The sequence below is a fragment of the Canis aureus genome, chromosome 15 (assembly GCF_053574225.1).
Source record: "Canis aureus isolate CA01 chromosome 15, VMU_Caureus_v.1.0, whole genome shotgun sequence".
In the NCBI taxonomy this organism is placed as follows: Eukaryota; Metazoa; Chordata; class Mammalia; order Carnivora; family Canidae; genus Canis; species Canis aureus.
In genome coordinates this window covers 23,695,633-23,710,955 of record NC_135625.1, presented here as the reverse complement: position 1 = coordinate 23,710,955, position 15,323 = coordinate 23,695,633, and the positions used below count along the sequence as shown (strand labels likewise).

The following is a 15,323-nucleotide window of genomic DNA, read 5'->3' as shown; positions in this document are numbered from 1 at the left end:
ATGGAACAATAAATAATTGCACTTCAGTCTAGAGTACGAGAGAATTGTAGTCATTGCCATCCACCACAATGTAGAATTATGGACACTTGGGTAAACAACATGAACGAATATTTCATTGTTAAAACATGATGCTTCTTTGGATGCTATTCCTCTGGACCTACTTCCTTCACTCACCTATCTGTAAATGATTGACATTGAGAGCTGGGCTTCAATAATTGACTCTAATGAAGCTTAAATGTCAGGGCAATCTATTGCATAGTATACTTCTAACGGCCAGTTTTATTTTATTTTTATTTTTGGCTTTTTAAGGTTTTATTTTAATTCTAGTATAGTTAAAATACAGTGTTAAATTAATTTCACGTGTAAAATACAATGATTCAACAAATCCACGCATCACCTGGTGATAAAAATATGGAGCTCTTCACAAATTTGCGGGTCATGTTTGTGCAGAGGTCATGCTAATCTTCTCTGTGTCTTTCTAATTTTAGTATGTATGTTGCCAAAGCTTGCACCCAGAGGCTAGTCTTAAATAATTATAAATACATCATGATTTTTTTTGTTGGATGGGAATGATGTAAAACAGAATTTATCTGAATTCCTACAATTGTAAAGCAAAAAATTGTAACAATGCTGCAAATAGTAAGCTCAACTGTGTGACCATATGAGCAGTCGCATGCTTTCCAGATACCACTCAACATTTTAGATCCATCTTAGTCTGTGATACCAAGAGACATGCAAAATTATTGTTGATACAGCAAAATGGCTCTGAATCACATTTCTATGAAAATAATTTGATACGAATTTTCCAAATGTTGACAGTTCTAAAAATTTCACATGGCATTACCAATAACAAATTATGAAACTGGAAGAAAGCTTCCTAAAAATACAATTTCAATCTACCATACAAGAAGCAAGACATTCTTTCTATTATCCCACAGAAAATATTCTTAAACTCTTATTTGAAAAAGTAAATAATTTTGCAGACAAATACAAGGGGAAAGGGTAAGGTGTGTCAGACTGTTGCTAAATGTTACTTTTCCGTAGGACATAACATTTGTGATATTTGTCAGCTTTGAAAATGTATATATACTTATTCCTTTTCTTATTCAAAATAAATAGACATTTTCATATGTAATTTAGAAATTATAATTTTGTATTACTTTGCTTTAAGAGATTCTCCGATATTGTATAGCAGCAGACACCACAAAATCTATTCCTCCCCCTCATGACTCTATTTTCCAAATCCAAACTAAGAAAATTTCTTTCATACTGTCCCTTTTCTAGATTTTTTTTTAAATAACCTTCTGAGATTTGCTTTCTTGAGATGGAAGTGTTTTGGGAAATTCATTGTCTTGATGTTATCTTTCTTCATTTATTTTGTTTTGTTTTAGACTCTTCTTTGAAGACAGAAAATTTTTTTGATTCAAATAATTTATAAACCCATAAAGGATGAACTCCAAATCAGAATACTTATTCATTGTAGCCATTTACTTTTTCACACATTTCTAATCCTAGTATGCAGTGCTTTTACCATTCAAATTAATTCAGACTGTTTCAGTGATAATACATATATATACTAGAAATAATTTTATTTCAAACTATGTGACTAAAGCAGTGATAATTTAAAAACTATATACCTATGTTTCCCAAGCACATTATTTTAACTTAAATAAATTCCCATTCATTAGCCAAACTTTTGACTTAAGACCAAGGCCTCTCGTTTATGTGATTTCTGATTGTTTATTGGAGTTACTTTTCTACATAAAATAGAGCCATAATTTATTGTCTATGAATTCAGATTTGGCTTCCTTTAATGGATAGCCCCTTAAGAAGCTATCTGGAATTTAATATTTCTTTCCTATTCTTTTACATACATCTCATATGCCCCTATTGGATTTTTCAGCTATTTGCATTATCAAATCTTTCCAATGAATTGTCCTTGACTTTTGTAAAAACAATAAATAAATAACTCCTTTCACATCCTTCCTGTTACTTACATAATACTTAATGAAATTGTGTAAATATGAAATATAACCAACGTAAGTTTGGAAACAGATTTTTTTTTTACTATTTATTTATTTATTTATTTATTTATTTATTTATGAAAGAGAGAGTGGGGGAGGGGGAAGGAGGGGAGCACTCAGTGTGGAGCCCCACGTGGGGCTCAATTCCAAGATCTTGAGACCATGTCTTGAGCCAAAACCAAGAATTATCTGCTAAACAGACTGAGCCAGTCAGATGGCCCAAACTGATTCTTATGTACACTGGTCACCAGGTGGGTCTACGATGGAAGTCTTACAGAGGAGGTGATCTAGGAGCCATATATACATTCTATTCTGTAGACTTCAGTCAGTATATAAAGTTACTCTGTTTTATGTCTCAGGGAAATGAAAGCTTTCTTTAATCCAGCAAATTAGGCAAGTAAAGGTTGAGTAAAAAGGTTTCTATTGTTATTATTTTTACATCAACATTTTTCATGGAATAATTGATGATGTACGATGATTTCTGGGTTTCTTCAAACTGCAATGAACTCTTCTGAGCTATTAGTGCTTAGTCAAATTGTCAAACTGTTCTGGATCCTGGCCTGTGGCAACTAAGCAACAGAGAAATGTTCTGACACCCATACAGTTGATGTAGTGCTTCCCCTTGTTACAGGATGGAAACAGGTGGCTATTTGTCTCTTGCAATGATATTGTTTACCCTAAATTGGTCCCTCATCACTTTTCTGAAATCCTTTAGAAATGAAGAAAGAGGGAAAGAAAAGTATACTCTTTATCATGGTAACATGGTGGGGGATTTTGTTCTATATAAAAGGAAGGGAAACTACACACAGACAAACCACTAATTATGGTAGGTATATAAACTGCATTACACACTAAACGCCATTGTAAGTAGAAACCACAAGTGTTATTTGTCTGTTTAGCCTAGTATAATACCTAGCACCTAATAGACTACTTGCTAATCATAGGCATTAATAGATAATACTTGAATGAAATAAAAAAAATCATAGAATTCCTTCACTAGCTTTTATTTTCTATAAACTTGATAATAAAGAGATAGTGTATACCCAGTTTATCCCCAAAATTTGTTGATCAAAAAAATCAATGAATTCTTCAATTTAAATTTATCATCATTATATATTGATTTTTAAGTTTCCATAGTGCACAATGAAAGCAGTATATTTGTATTTTTTTTAAATGCCTAGCAGGCATAGCTAAATGTTTCCATATTTGAAAGCAGTAAGCAATCATAAATTGTATTTTCCTGGGGTGCCTGGGTGGCTTAGTTGATTAAGTGTCTGCCTTCAGCTCAGGTCATGATCTCAGGATCCTAGGACTGAACCCTATGTCACGTTCCTTGCTCAGTGGGGAGTCTGCTTCTCCCTCTCCATCTACCTCCTCCCTCTTGCTCATGCTCATGCTCTATATCCCTCTCAAATAAATAAATAAAATCTTTTTAAAAATTGTATTTTTCAATTAGATTTAAATGTAGCATTTAAAATAACTGCTTCAAACTGGGAGCTATTTAAAATTTTTAGGAATGTTACATTATTTTATATTTCTAGGAAAAATATATATCCTTCTAATAAGTGATTAGTTATTATATATATATTATATATACATATATATTAGTTCTTTTGGATATTACTTGGATCATAGATTGGTATGCTATGCTCTGCAATGCTATGTTACATTATATTACAGGAGAAAATTTATCCTTAAAGTGAATAGAATTCTACACTGGCTATTAGCTTTCAAACTGTAGTGTAACTATGATTGCTTCCCTATAATGTTGGCACACTGCTCTAGACTATTGAAGATTGGTATATCTTCCTTTCTTCCTGAGGTAATTCAACCCATTTGCAAACATGAACATTGATATCTGTCTTCTTTGGCTTTGCTTTTCCCTGGAGTCCTACTTTAGGACCTGGAGGGACATGTCATGAGCTACAGAAGACATACAAATGTGAACAATAGATTAAACTGTGAAACTAAAGGTCATTCCAAATAAACTTTGTATTTCCCTTGTAATAGTGTATTACAAATAAATCTCAATCAGATGGCCACAAGTCCCCTAACCTTGAATGAAAAAGAATGGATAGCATAAGAGACCTACAACTCTGCTTTATTTTTATCCACCTGTACATCTCTACATTAAATCAGCCCCAGTTCAGTATATGTTTTATTTAGCCATGGAAAATACAATAGCTATTTTGCCTCAAAAACATTATCAATGCCTGTACTTAATCATATGGATGTCTTTAGATTGATGAGCTAGACTAAATTCAAAAGGGTGTTGGATGTTATAAATTAATATAACTGAAATCTTTCTGGAGGAATTTAAGAGTAGGTGGATTTGAAATATTTAAATTGGCATTATGACGTTTCAAGTAATGCTTTCATATAACAATTTATTGATAAATATATACATAAGTCCTCTTAAAAATCATTTAGTTGGTGTGCATTTACTCATTCAAGAACATGTGCTGTGTGTCGATAATACTGAAACATGTTGGTGACGGGAACGTGTTAAAGCTGGGCGTCAGGGCGCCCGTGTAGCTCCACGTTGGGGTGGTGGGTTTGTGTCCCACGTAGGGTATAGAGATTGCTTTAGAAAATAAAACTTTTTAAAGATTTAAAAAAAAGGGGGGGTGGGGGTGGGGGCGCCTGAGTGGCTCAGTGGCTGAGCGTCTGCCTTTGGCTCAGGTCGTGATCCCAGGGTCCCAGGATGGAGTCCCACATCGGGCTCCCCACTGGGAGCCTGCTTCTCTCTCTGCCTCTCTGTGTGTCTCTCATGAATAAATAAATCAATCTCTTAAATATATATATATATATATATGTATATGTGTATATATATATATATATATATATATATATATATATATATATATTAGGAGACTTTGCATTTATTCATTAAAGCATACAGGAAATCCACATATTTCAAATAATCCTACAAGAGATTCTCTGTGTCCTGAATCTAACTATAATTGGTGCAATTTGTCCATCTCCTTGTGGTTCTCTAGATACATCTAAGGATGTAAGGTGCTAACTATTCAGGGAAGCTGGGTGTTCTAGAGTTCTATCCATTTAGACTAATGGCAAAAACCATCACCCCCCACAACCAGTAATCTTTAGACCTCTCGTCTACCCTCTTAACCCTATCTTTTAGCTTCTCTGATCGTGATCAGCATTTTGTTTTTCCACTGTCCATGCAAAATTTCTTCTTTTCTGATAGTTCTAATTCCAAAGAGAAGGCTTTTGCTTTCCTTATTTATGCTTAGATTAGGGTTGCATCATCTCCCTACAAAAGTTTACATCTTTAGAGAGCTGCCTCCATTGAAAATATGCTTTTTATTCATCCAGTGAAAACAGATGAACAGACAAAATGAGTGTTCTTTTCCCTCCACCTCTTAGCCTACTTCTCATGCTAGGAACAGCCTTATCCAATTTCAAGTTTCGGTTGAATACATTTAGCCATTTTTTGCTCAAAGAATCAAGTCAATACAATATATAAAATACATTTCTAATCACATCTCCCGGTTTAACATATATTTTTTAATAAGTGATCAAATAATAGAACATATAGCTTAATTATCTAAGTTCTGTAATAGTTTAGGGTCAACAGAAATTAAAAAAAAGTTACAAAAAACTTTGAGGAACAGATTTGAATGCTTTCATTTTCAAAGATAGATGCTTGGAACTGTTCAGGCACACAGGGAGATTCAATGAATTTTGTTTGCTTTTTAGTTGCAGTGATGATATTACCTTTGTAATTTAAGACTGAAAAAATTATTATACATAATCAGTTTAACTCAAAACTGGAACAAGTTGAAATAATTATTAATATGATGGCTAATTTTTCATACATTTTAATAGGGCTAGAAATTTAATCAGGGATGGATATTGGAGGAAAATAATTATCTTACTTTGCCCTATGGGATTTAATTTTAATTTCTAGGCTTATCAGAAAATGCTTCTCAGAAAGTCTCTATTTCTCCTTCCAAAGGAAAATAAATAATTATTTACTACAGACAACACTTCTCATCCTGAAATTCCAAGACAGTGGAGCAGTCTCCTGACCATATACAGAAGTGACCACAATGAGTGAGTCTAGGCCTTAAATAGTAGCATCAGCATCTTTGCCTCAGAACCTACAACCAACAGACTTTCATCCTTCTTAAGGAAATTAATTCAAGATAGTCATACAGTTTTGGTTATAAAACAAAGAAAACTATTCCTGGAAGTTTAAGAACAAATATGTTATTTTAGCAGGTGTGTCTGTTTTGTAAAATAACAAATAGATTGTTTCAGCAGCAGTTTTGTTGTGGTTGTGGATGTCTGTGAGAGTTTCAGGAAGGGCAAGACTTACACTAAGTAATTACTGAAATCTAATGTTATCTCTGACCCATTGCCTAATCTCATTCTTGGTTCACTTGTGATTGTGATTTCAAGAACAAGTAGTGACTGAAAAACCTCCTTAAAATTCCAAAAAGGTTTTTTTTCTCTTCCTTCTCCCTCCCCCTTTTCTTTTTTTCCTTTCTTTTTTTTCTGTTTTCCTAAAAAGTATCAGTTTGGCATTACTAGTATAAATAAAAATAAAAAGATTCGAGGAAAGTTTCTATTTCAGTTTATGATTATGGAGGAGCCCCTTACCCTAATCTCCATGAATAAAAATTAATTGATTATCAAGGTAGTAATTATTATCTGATTTGTTCAAAAGTCATTTCTAATGCCAAATAGAATCACAATCACTGTGTCATAAGGTTCAGATTCTATTCTATTTTATTAGGTCTTATAAATTCATAATCAAGGACTGGTAGACAATTAAGCAGTATCCAAGGAGCTTTATTAGGAAACATTGTCAATATGAATATATTAGAGTTCCTAAAAAGAGACGTTGTCTTTTTTTGTTTTTCTCTTCTTTCTTCCTTTCTTTCTTTTTTCTTTCTTTCTTTCTTTCTTTCTTTCTTTCTTTCTTTCTTTCTTTCTTCCTTTCTTTCTTTCTTTCTTTCTTTTCTTTCTTTCTTTCTTATATATATATATATATATATATATATATATATATATATATTCTTTTTTGTTGGATCAGTATAATTGTTCCTATACTAAGATAGGTGCATACCCCATACCTTCACATTAATATATTTATATTATTATTTATATTCTATTATCATTAGGAAGTGAATACATAGAAAAGTGACCAAAAATAGCCAATCAAGGTGAACCTGGGTGGCATAGTTGGTTAAGCATCTCACTCTTGGTTTTGGCTCAGGTTGTGATCTAACGGTCCTGAGATCAGATCATGCGATTGGGCTCAGCATCAGCTCCACACTCAGAAGGAGCCTGCTTGGGATTCTCTCTCTCCTTCCCTCTGCCCCTCTTGCTCATGCTCTCTCTCTCAAAATAATAATAATAATTAATAATAATAATAATAATAATAATAATATAACCATTTAGAAATACTCTAAATAGACTAATGCTTTTCACAAATCACTTATGATACTGCATCTTATTATAACCTATCTGGCCTCTAAATTATTTTTCATTGAAGATAGTAGTCCTTGCATCTATTGAGAGGATCATATGGTTCTTGTTTTTTCTCTTGCTGATATGATCAATCACACTGATCGCTTACAAATACCTACCATTTGCTTTGACGTGGATGGACCTGGAGGGTATTATGCTGAGTGAAATAAGTCAATCGGAGAAGGACAAACATTATATGGTCTTCTTCATTTGGGGAATATAAAAATTAGTGAAAGGGAATAAAGGGGAAGGAGAGATAATGAGTGAAAATATCAGTGAGGGTGACAAAACATGAGAGACACCTAACTCTGGGAAATGAACAAGGGGTAGTGGAAGGGGAGTGGGCGGGGGGGTTGGGGTGACTGGGTGATGGGCACTGAGGGGGGCACTTGGGGGGATGAGCACTGGGTGTTATTCTATATGTTGGCAAATTGAGCTTTAATAAAAAAAAAAAAAACAACTTTTTTTTTTTAAATTGTCACAGCACCTAGCCCAGTGACTCTAAAAAATAATTGTATTTTAATGATAATCACTGTTATTAAACTAAGATTATGGTAATATTTCTATGAAAGAAAAACAGAACAGTTAAGAAAACATAGGGAAATAGGTTATTTTGAGAGGCAGCCTCATCACAGATTGGACAAATCCTTTTTGTGTGGGATAGAAACATTGTAAACTCTGATTTTTCTTGTGTCTCTTTATATTCAGACAACTTGATACATTTAATCCTGATTTTTCAAATTTATTTTCTATTGATCCCATGACCCAGATGTTTTCAAATGATGGTGCTGTTGTAATACTAGTACTGTGGGTGTTCTTCAAACACTGGAAAAATTCAAAAGCAACATGAGTTTTAAACAGAAATAACTTGACCTGGAAAAAAAAAAAAAAGAAGATAGTAGTCCTTAAAGCAATTAAATGCTAATAAAATTTCATCAGATGATATATACTTTAGTGGACTAGCAAGATAGCAAAGTATCCTGAATTTCTTCCCCAAAATTAGCTCTCTGGGGAAACCGTAGAAGGATATATTTTCAAAATGGTAGTAGGAGGGTAGAGGAGGGGGACAGTAGAGGGATGTTAGAGCAAAATCAAAAAGTGACATTCAACATGATCCCATGTATATGCCCTTCTGGAAAAGGTGATATTATAGTGAAGGAGGAAAAAAAAATCACTGGTTTCCAGGGTTGGGGGTGTTGGAAAGGGTAACTATAAAATGGCATGGAGGAATTTTTGGGTCAATGGAACTGTATTATATCTTTATTGTGGTGATGGCTCCACTACTGCACACATCCGTTAAAACTCACAGAACTGTCCTTTAAAAGGGAAGAACTTCATTGTACGTAAATGAAACTTTAATTGAAAATTAAAATAATTAATACAATATTAGGTAATAATGGTTAATGGTTGGTAAGGAAGAAAAATGAATCAGGGAAGGGAGACATAAGATAGCTAAATGTAAAATTCAAATGAGGATGGGTGAGGAAAGAGAAGACGTCATTGTAAAGATGATTTTTGAGATTATCTCCTATAAGAAGTCTGGCATATTTAAGCAAGAACAAGAAGATGGGTGTGGATAGAATGGATATATATATATATATATATATATATATATATATATATATTCCATTCTTTCAGTTGTTTAGACCAAAATTCTATATATATATTCTATCTGTATCTATATCTATATCTATATCTATATCTATATCTATATCTATATCTATCTATATCTATATATTAAAGTAATCTCTACACCCAGCAAGGGGCTCACACTGACAATCTCCATATTGAGTCACATTTTCCATCCACTGAGCCAGCCAGGTGCCCCAAGAATGGAATATCTTAACTGAAATTGAGAAGATTATATAAGGAGCTGGTGTGTGTGGAAAGGGTGTGGTTATTACTCTTGGACATTTAAACTGAAGATATGTATTATATAGCCAAATGGAGCTATCAGATAGGCAGGTAGCTATCTGAGTCTGTAACTCAGTGGACAGGTTCCTAGCAGATATACAGATTTGTGAGTCATCACCATAAAAATTATATTTAAAGCCATTAAATAGCATGGGATCACCAGATATAGAAATGGAGATAGAGAAAGAGGTCCAAGGCCTGAGTCTTGAGACAATATATTCATCAGAAACATAATTATAGGAACATATGGACCAAGAATCTAAACTCAGAATGATAAATATGCTTTGGGAAATAGGGAAGATAATAGCAATGTAAAACAAGAACAAACACCACAACATCTAAACTCAGTAAAGTATGAAAACATAACAGTTGAAATGAAAAACAAAATAATTCAGATAAACGGTAGAACAGACATAGATGATAAATAAATTATAAGCTAAAAGCTCAGTTTACAAACTCCTCAGAGAGCAGCAGTCATGGACAAAAAGGATACACAATGTAAAATCTACAGGAAATGTGACTAGAAATAAATATGCAGATACCCAAATGACAAGAGCCTGAGAAGAAAGGAAAATAAAAATGAAGGTGAAAATATGTATAAGAAATCATGAAAAAAAAATGGACTAAAGAAAGATAAGGGACCTCAAGTAAAAGGACTCTCAGAGGACCAAGCAAGAGAAAGGAAAAAATGACATATAGATAAATTATTAGAAAATTTGAGAACATCATGTAAATGGTGATCTTCATAAAGCTTCCAAATCAAAAGTCACCTATAAGTGAGCAAATCAACACACTGAATGCAGGAAGATAATAGAAAAATATGTTTTGAACCAAAATCATTTAGCCTAGAATTTTTGGTGATGCTAACTAGTCCATTAAATTATAAAATTATTATAAAAATATTCTCAGATACACAAAGTTTTAAGAGGATTTGCAATACAAAGACACACATTGAAGGGTATGCTGAAATAAGTGGAGAAATTATTCAAACTATTTTATAAGAAATATTATAAATAGAGGTTGTAAGACCCATGGAAAGTAGAGGGTTTTTTTTATATTGTTATCTAAACAAAGGCAAGATGAAATGAAGGAAAATGTATCCACACTAACACAGAAATTAATATGGTGTGGTGGGGGGTGGGTGTGAGGACTAGTAAAATGAGGGTCATGGAAGAGTTCTGAAGTGCCTTCTTATTAAAGGCGGTGAAGAGGTAGATATTCATAACAGAACAATTGTGAAAAAAAGATATACTGAATTAATACATCCCAAGAGAAAGCAGGAGTAGAAATCTTCATATCAGACAAAACAGATTTTAAAATGAAAATCTAATTTTAGGAAAATAATAATAGATATGCATATACTGCTAAAGGGAAAATGGAACAGATTCCCTACCATGTCTACGATGTACCCTAATCATCTTTGTTCAAAGAATATCAAAGCATATTAATTGAACTGTACAGAAAAATCATTATTAAGTTAACAACTAGACTTGTAGATCTTACACCACTCCCAGAAAATGATATATCAAGCAGACAAAAAAGAATTAAAGGTATTAAAACCTATCAGTATAATTTAAAACATGAGCTACTTAATAACATACTGTATACAGATCACAAAACATTTGAAGTCTCAATAAGTACCACAGAAGTGATATAACATCTCATTATACACCCAGGAGCCATAATTAGAATAATTTCATTTTTCTAATCAGTATCTTGAGCCCATATTTTGTATATTACCTAGTTTTAAGGAAATTACCTGGCAACAAAGATGGAATGATTTTAAAAATAGCTGTAATGTATCAAATCTTGAGAAAGATAATTACAGTTGTTTTAAAGTGATCATAAATAAGAAGATACAATGAAGATACAAATTTTTTAAGTAGAGGAGGTTCAGTGTCCCCATCAACATCCATCATTTTTATGCAAGCTTAAATTATATTTGTCTTAAAGAAAAGTTTAGAAATTAAAAGAAATGTTAACACTACATTTTTTTCTGACAGCTGAAATAATTGTGAAAGTATTTTAACTGTGGAGGAAAATATTGAGAACTAATGATGAATTTATATATTATCCTGTCTTTTACCAAAAATGTAATGGATCTATCAACTTCATTTCATCATGAAATTATAAATGCTTTAACACCCTACTGGGGTTATTAATACAGAGGGATCTTCTAAGGTTAGTGGCTATCATAGACACAGCTTATGGATTTTAGCAGGTCTTCCATTTCAAACCAAAAAAAAAAAAAAAAAAAAAAAGCAAAGACATAGATACATAGTAACCTGCATTATACCTGTGATGTTATTGGAGCTAATGTCAACCCTGATACATGGTTATTAAGTTCATTGCTTTGAGTGTCGCTTTGACATTTACTGCCTTTGAATATCAGCTTGGAAAAGTGGTAAGTTCAGTTTATATTTGCAAACAGTTTATACCAACCTTATTTGCTGTTTCCTAAAATTCAAGTTCCAAGTGGACTTCATTAGGCACATTTTCTTCTCCTATACCAAGTCGTTTTTTAAAAAATAATAATAATAACTTGATTTATGTTGTATCTGACCAAGTGATAAAATCAATGGAATGCTAGGAAGCAACTAAAATATATCAGATATCACCCATCAGTTCCAATAGAAGGACAATTAGAAGACAAATACTCATTTTTCTTAAATGGTCTACATGGTAACTAAAGTAATATGCAAATACTCTGACAATTATAGTCTGCCTAATGCAATGAGTGCTTCAAAATATTACAAAAGAACTGTTATAATCTATCAAATTATTCATAACTACTTATACATCAGCTCTAATTTGACATTAATATATCCCATTTGCATAAGTGATTCCAACTAGTGAAGGCCAAACCATTTAAAAGGTTATTTATTAATTAAGCAATTGATTAATGACTATAGACTGGAAAATTGTGATTTAATGTTTCAAATTTCATGTGTCTCTGTAAAAACGACAATTTCTCACTCATGTACTCTAGACTCTCCTATAGGAATGATTATGGAACTCATTAACTAGTCTGGTAGTTACTAGGCTTCTGTTATAAAGCATTTTGTCAAATTGTATTTACTTAAAATAAACATAAGCAATGAAAGAACTTGTTTAAATTCCCCAGAGATATTTTTTTTCTATAATGATTCAAACCAAGAAAGTGTAGATCTGTGAGTCATTAAGAGAATTTAGTCTTGAGAATTTGCTCTTGTCCATCATAGTCATCAATCCTCTCATTAGAACAGTCGCTTGGACTTTGCTCTACTGGATACACCAGGAACTTCCTGAATAGTGAGACAAACCCCCTGAAACGTGCAAGATGTGAAACAAGTGATTAGCCACTAGGCCCTTCCACCTTTCAGCTGCTCCTTCAGGCTTTGGGTGTTGGCACTCTTACCTCCACCTGCCAGAAATTCTCTCTCGGTTGCATCCATTCAGGCTGCCCCCTTCCCTGACCTACAAGATAACTACATTCCATGCATCTGCATCAAAATGCATCCATTTGATTTTACTCCCCCCAAACTTTAAACATACCAGTGCTAACTAACATGGTACTATGTATATATTCGCAGCTTGCATACGTGTAATTTGAACCCTAGACAAATCTGAAGTGTTTTTCATTTGTTCCTCTAACACCAGTCTTGTTTTTGTCATATATTTCTTTAGTACCCAACAAGACTCCTACCATATTTTGGAGTACATAGTAAGCACTTAGATGACTAACATTCTGTAGGATGGCTATATTGATTTTGTCACCAAAATTTTTGAACAAGTATTTGATGAGCATATACTATGCTCTAACATACTGTTCCATGTGTTGGAGATAGCAAACAGCAGAGGACAAAACAGATATAGTTCCCACACACATAGAATGAATAATCTAGGGGAGGAGGCAGTTACAAAACAAATAATTGCACAGTTGTTAAGGATATACCTCCATTTAGAAAATTATTTTCTAATAAAATGAATTTTTCCTGAAAATGCGGAAAATACAAGGTTAAAGAAGGAAATTATCATTGCCCAGAGTCCTAAAACATGACCATATATACTTTTAATATTTCTTCTAATACATAGTTTATATACATAAATGTATGTGATATATATATAAGATGTGTGTATATATATATGCTAGAAGAATTTATTATGAAAAGGGGATCATATTGATTATACTATTCTGTATACTAGAGTTAATAATAGATATACTCATTAGTTTAATTAAACATGTAAAGAATTATTTTAATAATGACAATTGTCTGGGATCCCTGGGTAACTCAGCAGTTTGGCGCCCGCCTTTGGCCAAGGGCGCGATCCTGGAATCCTGGGATTGGGTCCCACACTGGGGTCCCTGAGTGGAGCCTGCTTCTCCCTCTGCCTGTGTCTCTGCCTCTCTCTCTCTGTCCCTCATGAATAAATAAATAAAACCTTTAAATAATTATATTAATAATAATGATAATTGTCCATCATTTGGATTAAACCTTTTAAAAATTATGTCCTTTTTATTTGATTATTAAGTTAGTTCTTTTATTAGCATTACATTTTTTTTTTGCTATTATAGTCTGTATGTAACTTTACTGTGTGTCTCTCAATTACCTTCTTATAAACATTTATGCATGGCTTTGATAGGTCAAAGGATATAAAACTGATATATAGTGTATAGTATACAATTAATACATTAATTATATTTATTAATTAAATCAATTATATCTGTTTATAATTGTATTTAATTTATAAATAATATTTTTGTATTTATATATTAATATATTCATATAATTATACATTATTTAATTGCATATAATTTATTATACATAATATATACAGTTAAGAAAGTCTTGAATAACAAAGTTGGAGGACTTTCAGAACTAATCAGAACTTATTTTAAAGTTGAAGCATTGAAATCAGTATATATTGGTGAAAGGATTACCAACAAACCATGAGGACAGAATAGAGAGCTCCAAAACAAACACAGATATGGATACTTAAAGTATGACAGTGATGATATTGCAGCCTAGAGGGAAAAAGACAGTGTTTTATATATAGGCATAAACTGGAAATCTGTGTTGAAAAAAGGTAATCTTGACTTGTTCCTCACCATAAACAATAGAATACAGAGCCACAATGTAAAAGAAGAAGAAAACTAGAGAATATCTTTGTGTCCATGGAGTAGGCAAAAATAGGACATAAATATCACTGTTCACAAGACTTAGAATTGCACTAGATTTAAGAACTCTTATTTGCCAAATATATCACTAAGTGAAAGAGCAAGCCACGAAGTAGAAAAATACATATACAATCAGTATAACCGATAAAGGATTTACTTCCAGAATATGTAAATAATTCCCACAAATTATAAGAAAAATATAAAACAAATTTATATAAAATTGAATACAAAATATCAACTGATTAGTCAAAAGTATATCCAAATGGCAAATGAGGGATACTTTCTTGGAAGTGAAAGAGATTTGTTGATTATTTTACCAAGACAACCAGTATAAACTGGACCTGCCTTGGGCAAACTACCAACAAAGGGAAAGACTAATTAGAAATCAGTGTGATGGTTAATTTTATGTGTTAACTTGCCTAGGCTAAAGGATGTCCTAAACTAAGGGATTACCAGATAGCTGGTAAAACATTATTTCTGGGTGTGTCTGTGAGATCACTTCCAGAAGAAGTTAGCATTCAGATTAGTAGATTAATCAACTCCTGGTTTTCTGGGTGGAAGACAGAGATTGGGACTTCTTGGGCTCCATAAGCATGTGAACTAATTCTCATAATAAATCTAATAAATAAATCTATGCATATATACACACAGACACATATATACACACACATATATTTCCTATTCATTCTATTTCTCTGGGAAAATTCTGATTAAGACAGTCAGTG

At 32.6% G+C, this 15,323-nt stretch overlaps 1 non-coding gene across 1 annotated transcript; it reads right to left on the bottom strand.

Moving 5' to 3' along the window:
- Positions 1–405: 405 nt before the first annotated feature.
- LOC144285164 (U6 spliceosomal RNA) lies at positions 406–508 on the bottom strand. Its single transcript, XR_013353549.1, has one exon. It is a non-coding gene; the product is annotated as a U6 spliceosomal RNA (small nuclear RNA).
- Positions 509–15,323: the final 14,815 nt, after the last annotated feature.